Source organism: Pseudorca crassidens, chromosome 6, assembly GCF_039906515.1.
Source record: "Pseudorca crassidens isolate mPseCra1 chromosome 6, mPseCra1.hap1, whole genome shotgun sequence".
NCBI classification, from domain to species: domain Eukaryota; kingdom Metazoa; phylum Chordata; class Mammalia; order Artiodactyla; family Delphinidae; genus Pseudorca; species Pseudorca crassidens.
Genome location: NC_090301.1, coordinates 39,377,545 through 39,401,431, shown reverse-complemented (window position 1 = coordinate 39,401,431; position 23,887 = coordinate 39,377,545). Strand labels below are relative to the sequence as shown.

The 23,887-nt window shown below is 39.1% G+C and overlaps 1 protein-coding gene across 1 annotated transcript in view; it reads left to right on the top strand.

The window, feature by feature from the left end:
- SLC39A10 (solute carrier family 39 member 10) overlaps nucleotides 1–23,887 on the top strand; it is a 133,232-nt gene that overhangs the window by 5,674 nt on the left and 103,671 nt on the right. The window contains exon 2 of the mRNA XM_067741154.1: nucleotides 22,639–22,739. The gene's annotated coding sequence lies outside the window, so the exon portion shown is untranslated. The remainder of the gene's footprint in view (nucleotides 1–22,638; nucleotides 22,740–23,887) is intronic.

Below are 23,887 nucleotides of genomic sequence, written 5' to 3'. Positions count from 1 at the left end.
ACATGTTTTCTTTAATCCTTAATTTAGGTTTTAATGTATTTTCCATAAGTAAACAATTCATAAATTATCTGATACTCTTGATTCATTATTAATATCAGTCAGGTTAGGGAAGTAGATAAAAGATAACTTTGTTTTACTTGTGCTACTCTTTTTATTTGTTTGTTTGTTTATTGACATACAGTTGACATACAATATTGTGTTAATTTCAGGTCTACAACATAGTGATCCAACAATCAAATATATTACAAAATGATCACCACAAAAAGTCCAGTAACAATCTGTCACAATACAAAATTATTACACTATTATTGACTATATTCCCTGTGCTAACTTTACACCCCGTGACTTACTTATTTTATAAATGGAAGTCTGTACCTCTTAATCCCCTTCACCTATTTCATCCATCCTCCCAAACCCTCCTCCTGATATCGGGTGACCTCAGCCTGCAGTGGCTTGAAGCGGGATTTCAGTTCCCCAGCCAGAGATTGAAGTCAGGCCGTGGCAGTGACAGCACTGAATCCTAGCCACTAGACCACCAGAGACCAGTGTCTAGTGATAGGCCCTGGCCCATCAGCTTTGTAGAAATGAATTTCCACAGAGAGGTGGAAAGTAGTGAAACAAGTAAAGAGTTTATTAGGAGGAAAAAGAGTACAGAAAAAGAGTACGTGTGAATAGACTCATATGGGCGGGCTCAGAGAGAGAGTTGTGCCCTTGTGGTAGTTTGAATCACTTATATGGGGCATTTCTTCTGGGTTTCCTTTGGCCAATCATCTTGCTTTGCCTGTCTCTGAGTTCATATTTGGTTTATCTCAGGGTCCTCCCCTGTGTGTGTGTGCGTCTCTTAGCCAAGATGGATTCTAGCAAAGAGGCCTATGGGTAGGTTGACATCATCTACTATGGGGTGGTGCCCCCTCCTTTTTTGACCCCCAAGGAGCCTTTCTGTGCAAGTGTAGTTGGGAAGGTCTCCTTGACCTTGAGAAGAGAAATATATGGTGTCTTTATCTCTTATCTGGGCAGGGCTCCTCTCTGCACCTGCTATTATCTTCAACTTGGAGTATCTGTCCACAGAGGACGGACTCCAGCTGCTCAGCCTGGGACCCATCTATGTCCTGCCTCACTCCCACCCTGGCAATCACCAATTTGCTCTCAGTATCTATAAGTCTGTTTCCGTTTTGTTTGTTTGTTTTGTTTTTCAGATTCCACATATAAGTGAGATCATACAGTCCTTGCCTTTCTTTGTCTCACTTATTTCCCTTAGCATAGGGCCCTCTAGGTCCATCCAAGCTGTCGCAAACGGCACAATTTCATTCTTTTTTATGGCTGAATAATAGATAAATATTTTTTGCGTGTGTGGTACGCGGGCCTCTCACTGTTGTGGCCTCTCCCATTGCGGAACACAGGCTCCGGATGAGCAGGCCCAGCGGCCATGGCTCACGGGCCCAGCCGCTCCGCGGCACGTGGGATCTTCCCAGAGCGGGGCACGAACCCGTGTCCCCTGCATCGGCAGGAGGACTCTCAACCACTGCGCCACCAGGGAAGGCCCAATAAATATTTTTTTTAAAAACGTTATAAATAAAATATATACTGTGGCCATGGTAATCCTTCAAATTCAAGGAGACACTTGACATTGAGGATTGCTTTTATCTCTAAGAATCAATTACTCAGAAGGCCCAGTTTTAGATAGTGAGTGCTTAAGAGCAGGAACTAAGGAGTGAGTCTGTATTTTAATTATGGTATAGTAGTGCCAATTTATCCCCAGAGCAAACTGTAGTTTTTCTCCTTTTTAAACAGAGACAGTAACAGCCCCTGCTTCAAAGGGTTGTTCAGAGGATTAGCTGAGATTATTCATTCTTTTTTCTTTATTCTGCTCTGCAGTAGTTATTTCCACTCTTTTATCTTCCAGGTCACTTATCCGTTCTTCTGCCTTAGTTATTCTGCTATTGATTCCTTCTAGAGAATTTTTAATTTCATTTATTGTGCTGTTCTTCACTGTTTGTTTGCTCTTTAATTCTTGTAGGTCCTTGTTTAACGTTTCTTGTATTTTCTCCATTCTATTTCCAAGATTTTGGATCCTCTTTACTATCATGACTCTGAATTCTTTTTCAGATAGACTACATATTTCCTCTTCATTTGTTAGGTCTGGTGGGTTTTTACCTTGCTCCTTCATCTGCTGTGTGTTTCTCTGTCTTCTCATTTGGCTTTGGAGACTGTGTTTGGGGTCTCCTTTTCGTGGGCTGCAGGTTTGTAGTTCCCATTGTTTTTGGTGTCTGCCCCCAGTGGCTAAGGTTCGCTCAGTAGGCTGTGTAGGCTTCCTGGTGGAGGAGACTGGTGCCTGTGTTCTGGTGGATGAGGCTGGATCATGTCTTTCTGGTGAGCAGGACTGCGTCTGGTGGTGTGTTTTGGGGTGTCTGTGGCCTTATTATGATTTGAGGCAGCCTCTCTTCTAATGGGTGGGGTTGTATTCCTGTCTTGCTAGTTGTTTGGCATAGGGTGTCCAGCACTGTAGCTTACTGGCCATTGAGTGAAGCTGGGTCTTAGCATTGAGATGGAAATCTCTGCGAGAGCTTTCGCCATTTGATATTACATGGGGCCGGGAGGTCTCTGGTGGACCACTGTCCTGAACTCGGCTGTCCCACCTCAGAGGCACAGGCCTGACACCCGGACGGAGCACCAAGACCCTGTCAGCCACCCGGCTCAGAAGAAAAGGGAGAAAAGAGAGAGAAAGAAAGAAAATAATAAAATAGCTGAGATTATTCATGGTTAGTGAAAAATGTGGGCCACAGGAGGCATGCTATTATGTTACCAGTTCCAATAATGTTGTATTGATGGTGGTGGTGATGGTGATGCCTATTCTACAAGGGTTCTGAACCTCTTCCTGAGATTTCTAGTTTTACCTGGGATTAAAGGTAAACCTCCCCCGACCCCACCCCTTCGTGTTCTTGAGAACTTAATAACTACACAGAAATAAAAAGGCTATCATTCCACTCTCCTGTTGCTGCACCTTCACACCTCAGTAGTTTTTACTTGAGGAGATATGCAGACTTGAAAAAGGAAAAGGCCATCCCTGAATATGTGGGAACCACATCTGAAGGGAGAGAACTCGCAGAACCAGCACTGTCTTCTCTGAGATATGTTCACTTTGCAGGGAAAACAACATGGCAAAGTTCTGAGACTCATCGCTTCAAAGGTGTAAATTTTGAGGTGCGTTATATCTCGCATGAGGAATTAATTTATAGAATTTAATAAAATTATAAAGTGGAGTTTGGAAGTTCAGGAACATATCTGTGCTGAGGAAAACAAAGAGAATTAACAAGCTATAAAAATCACAAAAGCTAGAATATGCAGTGGATTAGGACTTGATGGGGAGCCATTGTTATGCTACTTAGGAGGAACAAACCCCTCCCAAAAGACCGTCTCAGGAAAACTTTAGACTGAAGCAGGCTGAGACAGTTTTGACCTCTCAACCTGTCTCCCCTAATGAAGATAGAAGAAAATGTATTTAAGGGAGAGCAGAATTGGCATCCTTTCTCTTTGGACCTAAGCACCTTGAAAAGCTGTTGCCAGGATAAGTCTTATGCGCAACCCACCGAGGCTTAAGACATATTATTACCAAGGCCATGGAAAGGATATTTAATGCCTCTCTAATATGCTTGTGTATTTCCTTATGATTTAAACTTTTAAATTTGATGTCGTGGGGTATGGCACTCGACCAAGGTTCAATGATGGCAGAGTACTTCTGGGGTATTAGCAAAATATTTTGTTGAAGACATAAACTTGAATTTCTAGATACTAGAAACTGACTATCCAAGGAGAAATTTTGCCACCTTTGATTTTGAGCTTCTTGTACCTTGTTTCTTTTCCTCTTCCAATTTCCTTTCTCATGTTCTTAGCAGAGTAACAAATCCAGGAACTACTAACTATAGAGAAGAATATAAGTGTTCAGCACATAGAAAGTTAAATTATTGATGTTTGTTGTATACACAGGGAATCATTTCTCTGAAGCTTTAAATTGTTAGATCTGTGTTTTTAAAAGGAAATTATAAGAAGAAACAAAACTCAAGTGACTAGTTCTTTGCCACCTCTCTAAGCAATGCTATGTGTTCATCCAAGGTATTATGAATCAATAGTAGATTCCTCCTATAATTATAATTGAGAGGAACCAAATAAGACAAATGTTGCAGGTTTGATTTTGAAACCGCACACCTGGTCTCAGATTGGGACTCAAACCTAGATGAGATTGGAACCCAGCCAAAACTCAGACTTGGGGCTTCCCTGGTGGCCCAGTGGTTAAGAATCCACCTGCCACTGCAAGGGACATGGGTTTGAGCCCTGGTGCAGGAAGATCCTATATGCCATGGATCAACTAAGCCTGTGTGCCACAACTACTGAGCCTGTGCTCTAGAGCCCGTGTGCCACAACTACTGAAGCCCGCACGCCTAGAGCCCATGCTCCGCAACAAGAGAAGTCACCGCAACTAGAAGCCTGTGTGCAGCAACGAAGACCCAGTGTAGCCAAAAATAAAATTAATTAATTAATTAATAATTAATTACTTTTTTAAAAACTCGGATTGGGACTCAAACCCATTGTCTTTTTTTGAATAACTGAAATCACATACCTGGTCTCAAGACTTAATGAAGCTCAGGTTCTTTGCCTCAGTGCAGAAGGAATTCAGCAAGAGGTAAAGTGCTAGGTAAGTAGTGGATTTATTGAGAGAGATACACACTCCATAGACAGAATGTGGGCCATCACCTCAGAAGGTGAAAGACCCTGAGAGATATACGTTCCATAGACAGAATGCGGTGCATCTGAAGAGGCGAGAGGGGCCCTGAAATATGGGGTGGTTAGTTTTTAAGGGCTGGGTAATTTCATTGGCTAACTAATGGGAGGATTATTCCAACTATTTCGGGGGAAGGGGTGGGGATTTCCAGGAATTGACCACTGCCCACTTTTTGGCCTTTTATGCCTGGCCTTGGAACTGTCATGGCGCCTGTGGGTGTGTCATATAGCATATGCTAGTGTATTACAATGAGTGTATAATGATGCTCAAGGTCTACTGGAAGTCAGATCTTCTGCCATCTTGGGCCTAATCGATTCTAATCAGTTTTTGTTGCGTCCTCAACAACTATGTCATTCTTTTCAAGGTTTTGCCCTGCCTCCCTCCCTCCTGTCTCAATTTGATCCTTTAAAGATTTCTTTCAATTCTGAGAGTCTAGAGATTCCAGGGTGGTGTAGAATATTGGATATATGACACAGATATCAGGCAACATCATATAATGTGTTGTGCAAAAGTGCAGAAGAATTCGTGTGTGAGTGTGTGTGTGTGTGTGTGTGTGAACTTTGCTGGGTCTGGGAGGAAAACTTCTTTTACCTTCTTAGTTCTGTGACTGGCCTAAGAATTAAAGTGACATAAAACAGATTAACAGGAGAAAAACATCCACATTTATTTCATTTTTTTTTAACATGAACATGGGAGTCTTCAGATGGAAAATGAAGACCTAAAGAAGCCATCAGGCTGCAAAGCTTATATACATTTTTACACAAAGGATGATAAATCGTGGGGATGTAAGAAGACAAAGCGGCTTGGGCTAGAGGCAGTACGCTGTGGGACAGTGACTAGAAATTATATGAAGCTTGTACATGTCCATTTCAGCCATAACTCCCAGTCTGGTGATAAGAATGTTCTCTTCTTGATCCAGGGAAGGCTCCTTTCTCATTGGAAATTTTATGATCTGCTTTTAGGTAGAAAGGGGGAGGTACAACAGTCTTCATGCATCTGCTGTTTCTCAAGTGCTTTCAGCTCAAAATAATCAATATGCCAAAGTGGCGTATTTTGGGATGGCATGTTCTGAATCTCTTCACCTGATAAACTTTTCAAATCAGGAAAAAGGAAACCGCAAAAGAAATCTTTTTAATTCCTACTATGCAATAAATAATTTTGAATCCATAGATAGTGGTGCATATGTATGCTGATTGTTCATAACATCATGGTAATTTGCACAGTAAACACACCACAATCCTTCAGTTAAGAGCCTGATAAATAGACTGAGGCTTGTGTGTAATTTAGTCAAAAAATAAGCAATTTGATCAGCAAAGATTTTCAGGCTGATCAGTAAATTGTTAAATCAGTGAGATACTTAAAATTGTAATGAAAAAGATGTACTGCTAGCATGACCTTTTCTCTTTGAATTGATCATTAATCCCAAAATACTTGAATGATGTGATAAGGGAATATATTCAGAAAACCAAGGGACAAAACTGAACACTAAAAAAAGTTTCTTGTTCTAAGCCAGTCAATTAGAAGGTCTTATTCGATTTGCCAAACACTTATGAAATGATGAAATGGAATAGTAAGTGAGTGTAAAGTTTGGAAAGACAATAGACGATGGAAATAAATGTAGATAAATTTCCATATAATGTAAAATATGCGCATTAAGACATTTACAAAGCATGTGAATTTTTATAATGCTGACTTTAAAAGTGGAAGAATCAAAGATAATACAAACAAAAATCGTATAATAAAAAAACTAAGATAAGGTATTTGTGTTTCCTCGGAACCAATATTGAATTTAGAAGATGTGTGACAGTTTTTCGATTCCTGCCTTATATATATTTTCTGCTGGAATTGCTTTGCGCTCTTCAGATTTTTTTTTTTTTTTTTTTTTACTATGTTGCACCTTAAGATTAGCTGTGCCAAGGGTACAATTTTAAAGATAAAAGAAAATTACTTACAGGCCCAGATACATCAATAAGCATTTCGGATCAGTGCCAACTACGAAGTGTACAGGAGGCGTTTGCTCCCTGGGATGGAAGCTCTGACTCCAGGCTCTTGGAAGGCCTGAAGTGTGAATTAGCTCTGTGGATGCAAACCCTCTTTCAACTTGAAACATCCTCATCTCCCTAATGTAGGAGGCTCATCTCAAGCTTAGATTTTTGAAAACTTCTCTCTTAGAAAATACATGATTTAGAAGGTTAAAACCTTAAGGAGAAATAGTGTTCAGGAAATAGAGGTCAGGCAGAGCCTTACAGAAGCCCTGAGGATTATTCTGCCATCCACAGAACAAAGCAATGACGTGAGCAGACTAAATAAACCTAATATCTGTGACACATCAAATGATAATGGATATTTGTAGGGTTAATTTTTCTTACTGTACCTTACAGTGTGCTCAAAACTGTTCAAGGTCTCAATTCTACTGAGATTCAATGGGGTTGTCTTGTTCTAAATAATATGAATCTTGAGTTTTGTTTTCCAGCTGGTGGTGGTGTATCTTTGGTCCTTGATCCCAATCCTCAAGTAGCTTTGTCATACAATAATTTTAAGAATTAAAAAAATTTTAAGTTCTAGATTGTCCTTATTTAACCTACTCCATATAGCCAAGTACCTATTTCTTAATCCTCTCTAAACCCTATGGTGATCTAGTCTTAAACTCTCTTCTTGTAGCTTCACGCTGATTATTTCATTCAAGTCTCAATTGCCTCTTTCAGGACACCATCAAAATACTCCTCAGAGGCCTGGAATTTCTTCTGCCTCTTAGGTTTTCTTTCTTTTTGCTAATGTGCATCCTCTTCAGCTCAGTTTTCAATTCCCAAACCCCTTTTTCCTCTTTTTAAATTACCATAAACAGGAGTACTTTTCAGTTCTCAATGGCTAACATTGAAATGTTCAGGTTTCAGGAAATAGAATTGAGAAATAAAGCTGTTTGTCACAGAATTTCCCCTAAGCGAGCCTCAGGTAGGAGAAGCAGTACCCATCAATAAGAAAATAGCCCACTGTTTGCTCGTGAAACTCAAATTATTGAGGTTTCAAGGACTGAAGGGCAGGTGTGTGAGAGATGAGCCAGAGGCACAGGCCTCAATGGATACAGAGCCTGAAGGACAACATGGACAGAAATGTTCAGGCCACTTGTCAGCAGGTCCCTGATTACTGCAATACTTGAGCAGACCAGGATGTATTGAATTCCTAAATTCACTGTCTACGAATTCACTGTTTAAATTCCTAAATTTTAAACACCTCTATAGAGCTCTGAAATGAAATATTTTTCAGGTCTTGTAGTATTTAGTACCTGACTCTAAAAGCCTTCCAAGAGAGCCAAGGTTAGCATTTCATGTTTTTTTTTTTAAATTTAATTTAATTTATTTATTTTTTATACAGCAGGTTCTTATTAGTTATCTATTTTATACATATTAGTGTATATATGTCAATCTCAATATCCCAATTCAACCCACCCCCCTTCCCCCCTTGGTGTCCATAAGTTTGTTCTCTACATCTGTGTCTCAATTTCTGCCTTGCACACCGGTTCATCTGTACCATTTTTCTAGATTGCACATATATGCATTAATAGACTATATCTGTTTTTCTCTTTCTGACTTACTTCACTCTGTATGACAGTCTCTAGGTCCATCCACATCTCTACAAATGACCCAATTTTGTTCCTTTTTATGGCTGAGTAATACTCCATTGTATATATGTACCACATCTGCTTTATCCATTCATCTGTCGATGGGCATTTAGGTTGCTTCCATGACCTGGCTATTGTAAATAGTGCTGCAATGAACATTGGGGTGCATGTGTCTTTTTGAATTATGGTTTTCTCTGGGTATATGCCCAGTAGTGGGATAGCTGGGTGATATGGTAATTCTATTTTTAGTTTTTTAAGGAACCTTCATAGTGTTTTCCATAGTGGCTGTATCAGTTTACATTCCCACCAACAGTGCAGGAGGGTTCCCTTTTCTCCACACCCTCTCCAGCATTTGTTGTTTGTAGATTTTCTGATGATGCCCATTCTAACCAGTGTGCGGTGATACCTCATTGTAGTTTTGATTTACATTTCTCCAATAATTAGTGATGTTGAGTAGCTTTTCATGTGCCTCTTGGCAATCTGTATGTCTTTGGAGAAATGTCTATTTAGATCTGCCCATTTATTGATTGGGTTGTTTGTTTTTTTGATATTGAGCTGCATGAGCTGTTTATATATTTTGGAGATTAATCCTTTGTCCATTGATTCGTTTGCAAATATTTTCTCCCATTCTGAGGGTTGTCTTTTCATCTTGTTTATAGTTTTCTGTGCAAAAGCTTTTAAGTTTCATTAAGTCCCATTTGTTTATTTTTGTTTTTATTTCCATTACTCTAGGAGGTGGGTCAAAAAGGATCTTGCTGTGATTTATGGCAAAGAGTGTTCTTCCTATGCTTTCCTCTGAGAGTTTTATAGTGTCCGGTCTTACATTTAGGTCTTTAATCCATTTTGAGATTATTTTTGTGTATGGTGGGGGTGTTCTAATTTCATTCTTTTACATGTAGCTGTCCAGTTTTCCCAGTACCACTTATTGAAGAGACTGTCTTTTCTCCATTGTATATCCTTGCCTGCTTTGTCGTAGATTAGTTGATCATAGGTGCATAGGTTGGTTTATCTCTGGGCTTTCTATCCTGCTCCATTGATCTATATTTCTACTTTTGTGCCAGTACCATATTGTCTTGATTACTGTAGCTTCGTAGTATAGTCTGAAGTCAAGGAGTCTGATTCCTCCAGCTCCATTTTTTTCCCTCAAGTTTGCTTTGGCAATTCGGGGTCTTTTGTATCTCCATACAAATTTTAAGGTTTTTTGCTCTAGTTCTGTAAAAAATGCCATTGGTAGATAGAGATTGCACTGAATCTGTAGATTGCTTCAAGTATTATAGTCATTTTCAATATTGATTCTTCCAATCCAAGAACATGGTATATCTCTCCATCTGTTTGTGTTCCTCTTTGATTTCTTTCATCAGTGTCTTATAGTTTTCTGAGTACAGATCTTTTACCTCCTTAGGTAGGTTTATTCCTAGGTATTTTATTCTTTTTGTTGAAATGGTAAATGGGATTGTCTCCTTAATTTCTCTTTCTGATCTTTTGTTTTTAGTGTATATGAATCAAGAGATTTCTGTGCATTCATTTTGTATCCTGCAACTTTACCACATTCATTGATTAGTAGTTTTCTGGTGGCACCTTTAGGATTATCTATGTATAGTATCATGTCATCGGCAAACAGTGACAGTTTTATGTCTTCTTTTCCGATTTGTATTCCTTTTATTTCTTTTTCTTCTCTGATCACTGTGGCTAGGACTTCCAAAACTATGTTGAATAATAGTAGCGAGAGTGGACATCCTTGTCTTGTTCCTGATCTTAGAGGAAATGCTTTCAGTTTTTCACCATTGAGAATGATGTTTGCTGTGGGTTTGTCATATATCGCCTTTATTATATTGAGGCAGCTTTTTCTTATAATAAACTAAACATGAACCCTGGCCCAGAAATTAACTGTTTCTGGCTTAACATCTTTTTGGCCAAATGCTTTGATTTCTTAGTTACCAGACATTTCTAGATGTGCTAAATGAAGATTTGGAGTCTGGGGGGATGGGAGAAGTGCATTGTATTGCTTTTGACTAAAAATCTGGTTTGTATACAAATAAAACCGAAACTTGGAGCTGCTGTACCTAGTCAGATTCCAAGGTCTTCTCAAGGTGAAATAGCAACGTCCCAAAGTGTGTCATTGGTGGCATTCGTAAAGCTGTGAGGTGGGGTGCTCCATGTTGTAAAACATGACTCTAGACTTGTAACCATACCCATCATGTTAAAAAAAGGAAAAGGTATGAAAAACTGAAAAGCCAAATCGAAACTACCATCCAAAGCAAAATGCTGATGCCAGGATTTTGGCAGGGTTTCTTTACTTGACTACAATCATTTCAAGGGAAATGTAGCCTCTTTCCCCAATCTCATCTTTTCAAAGAAGGAAACTGAGGCAGAAGAATTAGCCCTGATCTTCCTCCTGTTAGGACTCAAAGTGCAGGAGGGAGCTGTGTAATAAAGTATATAGGATGAAACTCTTGTTTCTGTTTTCCAGAAGCTAATTTGAGGGTTGTCATGGTAACTCACCAGGGTATAAGACTATTGTCAGCTTCAGGGTACAATTTTGGGCTACATACTTAAAAGAGGATATCAAGTGCGTGCATTAAAAGAGTTAGAGAAAAATCTTTTAGAAGTGGATTGAAACTGATTTCAGATTTTGGTTTGGACTTTTGAGACAGTCGGTGCCTTGGGAGAAAACAACAGAAATATCTTGCTATAAAAGTCTTGCTAAATCTTGCTAAAAGTTTGGTGGGGTGAGAGCGGGAGCAGAGGAGAAGATAAGATTCACACCAGGTAGTAGGACTAAAAGAAAGAATCTGAAAGTCAAAAATAGCTCGAGGCACTTGGTAATTTAAATATACACATTCTTATAAATCAAAGATATAAGAGGAATTGTGTTCTGCTTTTAGCTTCTCTGTTGTCATCTTGGTGTTACTTATGGAAGATTCCATTTCAGTGGATTTTATCCTATATTCTTTTCATTCTGAAATCGTTGCTCTTATGTATTAATAACTTTATTCAGCTTTTCCCCTTTTCACAGAAAATCATAAATGAAACAGATTCTCTTTGCAGCAGTGTATTTTCAGAACAATTATTCCTGGTGAAGCTATTTAACTATATGGAATTCTACAACTAAATTTTTATTTAATTTTTTGAGTATGGTAGTATCGAAGCCTGCCTCTTTGGTTTCTCAGATTCAAGTACCGTATCCTTGGAGGAACAGGGCTCTGTACAAACCAGCATTGCCTTTCTGGAACGTTAGCTTTACTAGAAAATTTAGGGTAAAACAGATTATGGGATAGAATGCCAAATTCACAACAACATTTAAGACAGAACTAGAAACAAATTTCCATTTTGAGGCTGGACAGCTTTGCACAACCTGCACTTCCCACACCTGCCCTGTGATTCTCACTGTTAATACTTTTGGGAAAAATTTGAGAAGTCACCATTCAAGCAGTCAGTCTCTTGGGGAAACCTGAGGACAAATCTAAACAGTGCAATGTGCCAGTAGCCCTAAATTATTATTTAATTATTTACACTTGGTTTGGGGCCTTGTGATTTGTCCTTTTATAGCAGTCACAAGGTGGAGTGTGGCTTAGTGTGACTTTAAGTCAGAGGTCAACAATCTACTCCCCAAATGCTGAATCAGGTCCCACCACCTGTTGTTCTACAGTCCACAGGCTTAGAATGGTTTTTATATTTTTCCATGGTTAAAAAAATCAAAAGAATATTTCATGATATGTGAAAGTTATATGAAATTCAAATTTCAGGCGTAAAGTTTTTATTGGAATACAGCCACATTCCTTCACTTACGCATTGTCTGGGGCTACTTTCTTGCCATAAGGGCAGAGTTCAGTAGGTGCCACAGAGACCATATGGCCCACAAAGCCTACAATATTCACTATCTGGTCCTTTCAGAAAATCTTAGCGAACCCTTAATCTAAGTCATGATCTTTACCACTGCCAAGTTGCAGCCTGGGTTATCTAACCATAAAACATCAATCAAATTATATTAATATACTCCACTAATGAGAGCTGTTCTGATAAGAGTTACTTGTCCTGCTAAAGAAGCCTGAAAGTGCAGAGACCCGATTTCTCAATGGTAACCAAGAAGATAAGATACACAAAGAGAATACAAGAGATATTGTTACACTTCTAAGTAATCTCTTCCAAAGGAAATGAAAAACTTTACAATGCTATTTGCTGTTAGGTTTCCTTTTTCATATCAGAAACCAAAATGCCCTAGTTTCAACCCCGTGGAAACGGTGGAGACACTCCCACTTGATCAGCGATTTTCTTTCTGAGGAATTAATGATCAGTGTGTGCAAGTTCAAACTCTGACCTTAGTTGTCGAATTGTCACATTGATTGTGCTGGAAAAATGACAAAAGAAAGGAAGCATTTAGATATATGTCTTCTGAGACTTCATTCATCTTTGATTAGCTGAAGAAGCCATAAGAAAAGCTTTCTGGACAGATAACCAGCTTGAAGAAAGATATTCTTTTGAATTAAAAAGCTAGTTGTGATTTGTGATTCTCTTTTAGCCAAGTCTCCTGTCTAACTCTAAAGTCTGGAGACTGTAGTACTTTTTCTTGGGTCTTAGCCAATCTTCTAAAAAAGAAAACAGAACAACTGGATAAACAATTGTATCATTGCCTTATTGGAGTGCTTCTCAGTTTTCCCGCCCATGCACATACTGGGTGATGTTCATGTATTGTGTGCTCAAGGTGATACATAATCCCAGGATCTGACTCTTGCAAACACTTGTTTCACACTCAGGCTTATAGAATACAAGAGAGTATATGGAAAGTTATCAATCCACTCATGTATATTTTAAATAAATCTCAGTACATTTATGCCAGTTTTAGGACTTGTGAACAGCACATTTGTTGAGACACATCTCACACAAATGAGTCACAAGACCTCAGTTGAATGAGAACTATTTAACCGAGGCAATATACCCAAAACACTGGATGCCTTGGCCCTATAGCCTCGGGAGAGCATTCTCAGGGCAGCAACCTGGATAGCAGTGGAGCTGGTCTCAGCATCGGCGTCACGGTACTTGTGTGAGATGAGGCTCCCGGAAGTCGAGCTTGAACTGCCTCGTACAGCCCACATTTGGCTCCGCCCCTGGGACGCCTTTCCTCTTTCGAATTCGTTGCCCATCAGTGCAGTGGGCTGCTCAGTCCTACTGGACTCAGGTACAGATAAGGGCTCAACCCTCATCTCTATGGCATTCCCCACAAGCTGCCAAAGGTTCTCAGAATCCTCACAAACTGCTAGGAGAAAGGCTTTGTGACATCAGGATTACTTATTTCTGTGCATGCTCTCCAGAATTTTCAAGAATGGACTCATTTTCTTTAGACATAAAGGATGCTTTTCAAGGTCATACCTTCTCAGAATCTTTTGCCCTTAAGTATTTAGGACAGCAGGTACTTCAGGCATGAGCAGCCTCCAAAATTGTTCGGTGTGAAAAAAAATCATTTCGCACATCGTGCCTTCCTTTAATGAGTTTAAGAAATGGAGGGGAAAGTTCTGGTACAGTGAATTTAGGTTAAAAGGATTCCTAGTTTTAAGGAGAAAATGAAACCTCTTCAGTCAATACACTGGCTTTTAGATTTCCTCTGTTTCCTTTCACAGCAGCCTGTGGCTTCATCAGATGTGAGTAGCAGAACTGATCCAGCAGATCAGCGGGGGAGTGCCAGGCAGCAGTAATGTGGCACCAGGCAAGTTAGGATAATTGTGAATCTGCGGGGAATCTTCATTCCTTAGAGAGTTGCAGGTCTAATTGCCAAAAACAGGGACACGTCCCTAGTCCTGAAGTGGAAGAAACAAAGTCATTTGAATATGAATATGGTGGCTGCAGTGTGTTCTGCAGAAGCAGGAAGTCTGCTCTGAGTATAATAAGGCTTGTTGTAAAATCCAAGATTTAATTAATATCAGATCTCTAGATAATATATTCATACAATATACAACTTAATTTCTGGAAATGGCCTACACTACTTGGCGGCCACAAACTCGACACTAAGGCTGCCCACAGAGCCCTGTCCATCTGGTTTGACTTTTCTACTTGTGCCCCCGATCAAGAGATAAAGCTTTTTCTTTCTAGAAATAAACAGTTCTTACTTTCTGACTTTGAACAATATCCTTTCTCTTTGTTTATTTTTCTCTTTTTACTGTCTTAAATGCTTTATAACAAAGTCATTTTTTCCTCATTTTTCATTTTTTGTTTGCTTTTCCCACTTTACTTAGTAATTGTGTTACTTCAATTTAAAATATGAATATCCTGATGCTTTCAAACATCCTCTTTCAAAAGAAGAGATAGGGTTTGATAGATTTTCCTAGTGTCAGAAATCCATTTAGCAATATATTGAAAAAAAAATGTACCATTGATTAGACTGGATTTTTCATGTCATTCTTACAGTTTCTATTTTTTACAGCTTTATTGAAGTACAAAATACATACAATAAAATCCAATAATTTTAAGTATATATTTAGAAGAGTTCTGATAAATGTATAAAGCCCTGTAACCACTACCAAAATCGACATAGAGAACACTTTCATCACCCCAAAGACTTCCTTCCTGGCCCTCTGCAGTAAATCCTCTTTTCCTACTCCCTCCCCCAGCCCCTGAAGGGCCACTCGTCTCCCTGTCACTACAGTCTGCCTTTTTAGAATTTTGTATAAATAGAATTATATTGCATTATGCTATTGACTCCGGCTTCCTTCACTCAGTTTAATGCTTTTGAGATTTGTCCACATCCAGTAGCTTGTTCCTTTTTATCGTTACATGTATCAGTAGTTTATCCCTTTGGTGAAATGGTTTTCCACTGGATGGGTCTACCACAGTTTGCTTATCAGTTTACCAGTTGATGGGCATTTGGATTGTTTTCGATTTGGGGCTATTACAAAGAAGTTTCTACAAACATTCCCATACAAGTCTTTTCGTGGATACAAGTTTTTGTTTCCCTTGGATAGATACCTGTGAGTGAGATTACTGGGTCATATGGTAAATAAATGTATGTTTAACTTTTTAAGGAACTTCAATTTTCCAAAGTGACTCTACCATTTTGCATCCCCCTAACAATATATAAGAGTTGTGGTTATTCTACATAATTACCAAAACTTGGAATTAGCAATCTTTTTCACTTGAGTCATTATAGTGGTAATTTATGTGATTTTAATATGCATTTCCCTAATGAATAATGATGTTTACTTTATCTGAAAAGATCTTTGGATTCATTGATTTTTCTCTTTCTGTTGTCCATTTGCTGATTCCCTGATTTCTACTTTTATCTTTTCTCTTCCTTCTGTGTACCTTGGTTTAATGTGGCCTTCTCCTTAATTCTTTTTTTTTTTTTTTTTTGCGGTATGCGGGCCTCTCACTGTTGTGGCCTCTCCCTTTGCGGAGCACAGGCTCCGGACGCGCAGGCTCAGCGGCCATGGCTCACGGACCCAGCCGCTCCGCGGCATGTGGGATCTTCCCGGACCGGGGCACGAACCCGTGTCCCCTGCATCGGCAGGCGGACTCTCAACCACTGCGCCACCAGGGAAGCCCCCTTAATTCTTAATTTGATTGCTTAATGTGAAAGCTTTAGATCTTTCTTCTCTTCTGTATAAACATATAGCATTGTAAATTTCTCACCAAACACTGCTTTAGCTGCATCACATAAATTTTGCTGTGTTGTGTTTTTATTTTTACTCACTTCAAAGTATTTTCTTTTTACCATGTGTTATTTAGAAGTACATTGCTTAATCCAGATATTTGAGGATTTTCCATGTATCTAGAAAATTGATTCTTATTTCCTTCCATTATAGTCAGAGTCATATGTTTTTAATTTTCAATTCTTTTAAATTTATTGAGATTTATTTTAGGCCCAAATCTGATATATTTTCTTGAATGTTCCACATACAGTGAAAAAAAAACCTGTGAGTTCTGCTCTTTCTAGGTGGAGTGCTCTATATGTGTCAATTAGGTCAAGGTGGTGATAGCACTGATTTTGTTTACTACTGCATCCCAAGTGCCTAGAACTGTCGGTTCTCTAAACATATTTGTTGTATGAATGAATAAACAAGTGAATACATGATCTATATCATGACTATAATTATTATTTTTATCCTCCACTCAGAATTCTAAATATGGGGCTGGCTGCAGAATAATCTCAAATCTTAACTAGTGCCTCAATCTCAATGGCATCCAAACAATCTCATATGAGCAGTAAGTTGAAAGGCCATTCAGATCTCATTTTCTCCCTTTTATGTCATTTCTAAATCTATCACTGCAGGGTTTACTGCATATCCCTGGTTATTTAAACTTCAAGAGATTGCTGATCATTTCCTTCTAGATGTAAAATACCTTTCAATAATGTTCTGAAAGGAAACATCCAGAAGAAAAGACATTAAATATATTTAAGGAGAGTCAGCACATATTTGATTTCAGGCTGGACTGCTGAGGATGGTGGGGGGGTGGCAGAAGGAAGGGAGTTGATGGCACTGAAATTTTTATATCATAAGTACATTCTTTAGAGATTGCAAATTTTTTTAAAATTAATTAATTAATTATTATTTTTTTTGGCTGTGTTGGGTCTTCGTTGCTGCGTGCGGGCTTTCTCTAGTTGCGGTGAGTGGGGGCCAGTCTTGTTGCAGTGCACGGGCTTCTCACTGCAGTGGCTTCTCTTGTTGCGGAGCACGGGCTCTAGGCATGTGGGCTTCAGTAGTTGTGGCTCACGGGCTCTAGAGCGCAGGCTTAGTAGTGGTGGCGCAAGGACTTAGTTGTTCCGCGGCATGTGGGATCTTCCTGGACCAGGGCTCGAACCTGTGTACCCTGCATTTGGCAGGCGGATTCTTAACCACTGCACCACCTGGGAAGTCCTGATTGCAAATTTTTTATTGTACTCTCTCTTTACAAAGCTTTTCTTTCTTTGCCTGACCCTTTTAAACGAGATATTAGTCATGTTTGTGGTCCAGGAATAAAACTTGTAGTACTTGCAATCAAGATGATCAGTCTTTTTAGAGTAGCCTCACCATTCCCCCCAAAAGTTATATTTCATATTTATTTCTTTTCAAAATTCAGGCCAATCAACATTAATTTTATTTTGAGACTTTTACAACATCCTTGAAATCACTGTAGATATACTAGATGCCAGAAAGCCACGATTTCTGGATTGGAATTGTAACTGCTTTGTCATTGTGAAGCCTATTAACTAGAGTTATAGTTTGTGTAGTCTCCAAAAGTGGCGAGAGAGTTATATTTTTCTAAATTAATGCATCTAAATTAATCCACGTAAAATTTGTGCATTATTAATGTCCAGCTTGACTTTCTGTCATTTCAATTCTCTGAGAGACTAATACCTTTTTCTTCTTTTTCTTTTTTGACTCCCTACAAGGAAACCTTGATAGAAATCAAGTCTGTCCAGTTTTGTTAGTTCTTGCCTTGAGTATAAGTGCTATCTTTAAAATCATAGAGCCCTGCTTGCTAGTCTGAGGTATTGTTAATTAGGCCAAAACATGTCTTAGCCTGAGAATTCATCTGCATAATTTTAAGTTTTAATATGTAAGAAAGCTAGTCAAGAGAATACTATGTGTGGGTTTTTCTTTTTTTTTTTGGTTAAACCTGTTGAAACTAATTTAACAACAATTCTTTGTAAAAACTTTCCTCTACCTCCCTGAGATAGTTTAACTAGATACTGCTGTGAGTATGCAAACATTAACTGGACATTCTCTTGTATTTAGCTCATGGTCTCCTACACTTTCCCCCTCACTATTTCTTCTTTATTACTCCCACAGGTTACTACAACCCAAAAGGGATTCTTTGTGGCTTGTTTTTTTAGGTAGTCAGGAAGAAAGATTCTGCTCTGGTATGAAGGAGAATTATTCCAAATCCAAAAAGAACTGCTCTGTTCTGAGAGCCTGAGAGGGAGGCCATTAGTCACAGCTCTGGGGACCGACACTGCCCCACTGAGGAAGAAGTGGGTTGTGTGGGGACTTAGGCAACAGGGGCCCAAGGTACCGTTCCCCAGGCTGCCACGGCACCCGGTGCTCCACTCAGCTAGAAAGCCAGCACGGACCCTGATCCCTCTGATGCCAAGAGGAGGAAAAACATGCTTCCTCTGAAAAGTGGGTTATAAATCATGGTGCAAGTCTATAGTAATATGGGTCCTCTTTGTCACCTATACATAGGAATTCAGTTGGGACGTTCTGGGATGGTACCTTGAGTCCCTAGTGCCATCCTGCTTTTGAAAAACCTTTCACTTTTGAGTGTGCTTTCATTCTGAGGCTGCACAGGGCCACTGACTCATTCTGGCTTTAAGTGGAAAAGGCACCCCTCCCTAAAAGGCAGGTGAATGCAGCCCTGTGCAGGGCACTCTGCTTGCCCAGTGTCCTTATGTAGTAACAGCCTGCACAAGTGTGTATGTGGCTGCCCTGTAGTTACATCTATGACCATTACCCTAGGGTCATTCTTGGCAGGAAATAGTCTGTCCTGGATGTCTCTTGAGATCATCTCTGAATTGTGATAGTCAGCAATTACAGGAAAGTTACAGGACAGATAAATCTGGCAATTATCACAAGCACCTCAGAGAAAGGCCATAATGTGTGGAAACCATGTCTGCTCTTTCTTTGGCCTTTCAGCTTAAATTTCCCTTCCTCAGAGAGGTCTTCCTCTATAGACACATCTAAAGGAGAGTCTCATGTTTTTTCTTCTTACAAGTGACAGTTACTGGATTTGTGTGTTTGTCTTATTACCTATGTTTTCAACTCTCTCCATGAGGTGTTCACAAATATACCCCCAACACAAAGCTACTACTTGACACAGAGTTGGCCTTTAGTAAATACACCTTGAATGAAGAAATGTCTTTGGCAACCTCTGACAATGGCAAAGATGGGAGGTATGAAGGTGATCTAAAAGAACAAGAGAACAGAGAGTGAACAGCAGCTCTTTTTTTTTACACCAAAACTGTTTTATTTTTTATCCTCTTATGCAGATTTGTTTATTCAGATTTTTTTAACATCTTTATTGGAGTATAATTGCTTTACAATGGTGTGTTAGTTTCTGCTTTATAACAAAGTGAATCAGCTATACATATACATATATCCCCGTATCTCTTCCCTCTTGCGTCTCCCTCCCTCCCACCCTCCCTATCCCACCCCTCTAGGTGGTCGCAAAGCACCGAGCTGATCTACCTGTGCTATGCGGCTGCTTCCCACTAGCTATCTATTTTACATTTGGTAGTGTATATATGTCCATGCCACTCTCTCACTTTGTCCCAGCTTACCCTTACCCCTCCCCGTGTCCTCAAGTCCATTTTCTAGTAGGTCTGTGTCTTTATTCCCATTCCTGCCTCTAGGTTCTTCAGGACCATTTTTTTTTTTTTTTTTTTTTAGATTCCATATATATGTGTTAGCATACAGTATTTCTTTTTCTCTTTCTGACTTACTTCACTCTGTATGACAGAGTCTAGGTCCATCCACCTCACTACAAATAACTCAATTTCTTTTTATGACTGAGTAATATTCCATTGTATATATGTACCACATCTTCTTTATCCATTCATCTGTCAATGGACACTTAGGTTGCTTCCATGTCCTGGCTATTGCAAACAGAGCTGTAATGAACATTGTGGTACATGACTCTTTTTGAATTATGGTTTTCTCAGGGTATATGCCCAGTAGTGGGATTGCTAGGTCATATGGTAGTTCTAATTTTAGTTTTTTAAGGAACTTCCATACTGTTCTCCATAGTGGCTGTATCAATTTACATTCCCACCAACAGTGCAAGAAGGTTCCCTTTTCTCCACATACTCTCCAGCATTTATTGTTTGTAGATTTTTTGATGATGGCCACTCTGACTGGTGTGAGGTGATAGCTCATTTGCATGAACAGCAGCTCTTGATCAGAGGGATACAATCTATTGGATATCCCGTACTCCAGGGGCTTTTCTTGACTCTTCTACCTTTTTACAGATAAGAGATGCTGAGCAGCTGATGTTTCATTGTTTGTTTTTAGCTGACATCCACTGAGAATGCCAGGCACTGTGCTAAGTGCTTTATTTACATATATTATATCATCCGACCTGCACAACAAGTACCTTACATGTAAGTACCTTACAAGTACTTACATGATTGGACATGTGAACGCACATTTGCATCTTTGAAAGTTCGCAATTTGAAGGTTTGTATGCAGGGGACTTCCTGTATAACATTTCAATATATGCATATTGCACTATAACTTTTAAAATTCATTATTCAAACATGTGTGAAGGCCTAGGTGACAGGGAAGAAATAAAGGTAAGTCAGTCGACACCAAGAGGTTAAAAATCTAACTGTGATTATTTAAAACAAGACCCAGATATAATGGAATCTTTTGATCTTCTGTTTCAAATCCTAATACCCAGCTTCCCTTCATTAACCAATCTGACATACGGACCTCCTACCCACAGGACCTGAGCTTCTATTCCTCTGTGTCCTGGTGATGGTTTGGTAGCTTAGCTTGCACGTGAAGAGAACACAGGCACAGGGTAGGGGACAGAGGAGCACTGAGGGGTAATCCATTCCCCTCCTCCTTCTCTGCCTCCCTGGCCCCAGCAAATGAGAAAATTCAGGCAACTCAGTCTGTGACTTTTCCAGGTCTGAATGTGGGGTAACATGCAGACATATATGATTCACCAATTTTTTTACAATCTTGTGTACTACAAAGATATGGCTGAAGACAAACTCAAGTTTAACCTGCATTTTATTTTGTAAATGTTTTGTAAAGTTGTACTTAATTTTTTTTTTTTTTTTTTTTTTGGCTGCCTTGCATGCAGCGTGCAGGATCTTAGTTCCCCGGGCCCATGGCATTGAAAGCACGGAGTCCTCACCACTGGACCGTCAGGGAATTGCCATACTTCATGTATTTTAATTCCCCTTGGTTATTATCCATGCTAGGCAGAAAGTATTTAAAATCGCAAAAACACTCCTGTCTGCACCTTGAGGCCTACACCACCAAACATTAAGAATGGTTCATCTTTTAGGAAAACAATGGGAAAAAACATAGAGCTCTTTCAGGAAAAAAAAAAAAGAAAATTGCTTATGCTGCAATTTGAAGTCAACCATGCTACTCTTCTTTAGGTTGTTTTTGGTCACTATACCTTAATTGTGTGCAGTCAAGATGAAGATGTCATTGGAGATAAATGTTTTCTACATGATCCTGAGCAAGACCAAGCAATTTATTTCAATTCAGCAAACATTTTTCACAAGTCTAGGACCAGGCTAGGCGCTATAGGCAGAGAGTATAAAGAGTAGTAGAATCTTAATAGGAAATGACTGTGTTATAGAGTAGAACGATTATGTAGACGAGAGAGGAGATTGCAGCTGGTGAGGGTGTGGGTGTGGGAGGAGAATATGGTAGAGCTGGTGCTAGGAATTGGTGTACAATATCATTTCAATGAAGAATTCCTCCAGACCATGACCTCCTCGAAGGCAGCAGGCAGGACTGTATCAAGGGTCACTGGTTTCTGTTTGGGGCATTACTTCTCTCCCACTCATGCTTCTCCCTTCCAGCCCCACTTCCCTCACCAAAAGAAGAGATCAATGCAAGGGAAAATTCTTTCTCTTCAAATGCAAAATGTATTATTTGGCTGAGGGCCAATAATGTAGACAAACCATCCACAAAATATAGTGAAGTTAAGGGCATAATTCACGCTATGAGAAAGTGATACAAACCTTTTGAGATTTCGAAGAATCATTCACAGGACTAAAAAAGGAGGGGGAGCAAGTAAAGCAGAAAAGCCAGGATATGTGTGTTGCCAGTTTAGTACAGTCATGGTGTTATAAAAGGATCCACCCAGATGACCTTGTTTTATTTATTTAATCAGTTAATCACACTCTCTCCGAAACTTTGTGTCTCCGACACAAGTGCAGAAATAAAGGTATTCATGAAGTCAGACTTGCATTTGCCAGGAAGTAGTAAAGAATGTCAATTTAGTCTCTGCTACCTGGGCAAGTCCTAAGGGGAAGATGAGCTCATGAACGCGTACACAGATCATTACAAGGCTGAATTAAAGTACATTAAATATGAAAGTCGGATATGAACCCCTGAGGGTTATACAACATAAAAAGAATAGTTGAAGAACGACCTGAAGCTTTAAAAGGGGGAAGAGTTACTACTCGCTCTTCAAGGAAACACATATAAAGCTTAGGATTTGAAAACCGTAGTTCTCCAGCTGATCTAAATGAATGTAAATTGAGGGGGAGGGCCTTCCTTTATCCTTCCTTTTGTGGTCTCCACAGGCTCTGGACCCAACCGGACCCTATAACTCTTACCTGAATTGGATAGAGCTGAAATAAAGAGGTAAACATCCTAAATCATCCACTGAAACCTTCTTGAAAGGGTAAGTTTGATTTATTTACCAATTTTTAAAAATGATATAGTTACTTAGCAAAGTATATGCCGTCGGCTAAAACGTTGAACATTTATTTTAATATTTCATTTTTGGGTAACACTGTCTTCGGTATGCCCCTCCCCCAGCCCACCAGAAGTGTCACATTCAGGGAGTGTGCTGTGCTATAAACCTTTGGCATATTAATGAATTGGTGTCACTAGGGGACTCAATGGGGACCAAAAGTTTAAACTTTAAAGACTTTAAAATAGAATAAAATGGCTGCCAATTAAAATGAAGAAACATGAAAATTCATACAAAGGAATAGAAAAAAATGTGAATTAAAGTCAAGACAATGCCGAGACTATGGAAAGCATTAAAAAACGGAGAAGTAGGAATAGGAAGGAGAGTTATGTGCAAAGACAGATTAAAGAACTATAATGTGGACAGGGGATTTTTTTCTTTTTTATGCAGGAGTCAGTTGAAGATTCTCAAAAATAATCCGAAGTGATTGAAAAGAGGTATTTGGTCCAAAAACATGAACTAATATAGACATTTTTTAAAATTGAAGTATAGTTGATTTACGATGTTGCGTTAATTTCTGCTGTATAGCAAAGTGATTCAGTTATACATATATATATATACACATTATTTTTTCATATTCTTTTCCATTATGGTTTATCACAGGATATTGGATACAGTTCCTTGTGCTATACAGTAGGACTTTGTTGTTTAGCCATCCTATATATAATAGTTTGCATCTGCTAACCCCGAACTCCCCACTCCATCCTCCTCATGCCCCCTTCCCCTTGGCAACCACAAGTCTGTTCTCTATAGACATTCTTTTTGACAGGTAATGACTAGGCTAAAAGTTGTGGAGAGCCACAGAAGTAAACAGTGAGAGTAAACATTTTGGAATAATGAAGAAAACATTTACACTGCATAGGTATACATTATTAAAATTTCAGGAATGTCTGCTTACTGTAATAACTAACATGAAAAAAATCAGGAAGACAAAATCTAGAAAGAAAAAAATACTGATTTGTTTCTTATAATCTCAGAAATGGACCTAACCACACCTATTTATAGTTAATGGAGATGAAATGATTACTTAAAAGTGGGTTTAGGCTCACAAGCAAATTTATCCTAGAGAATTCTGA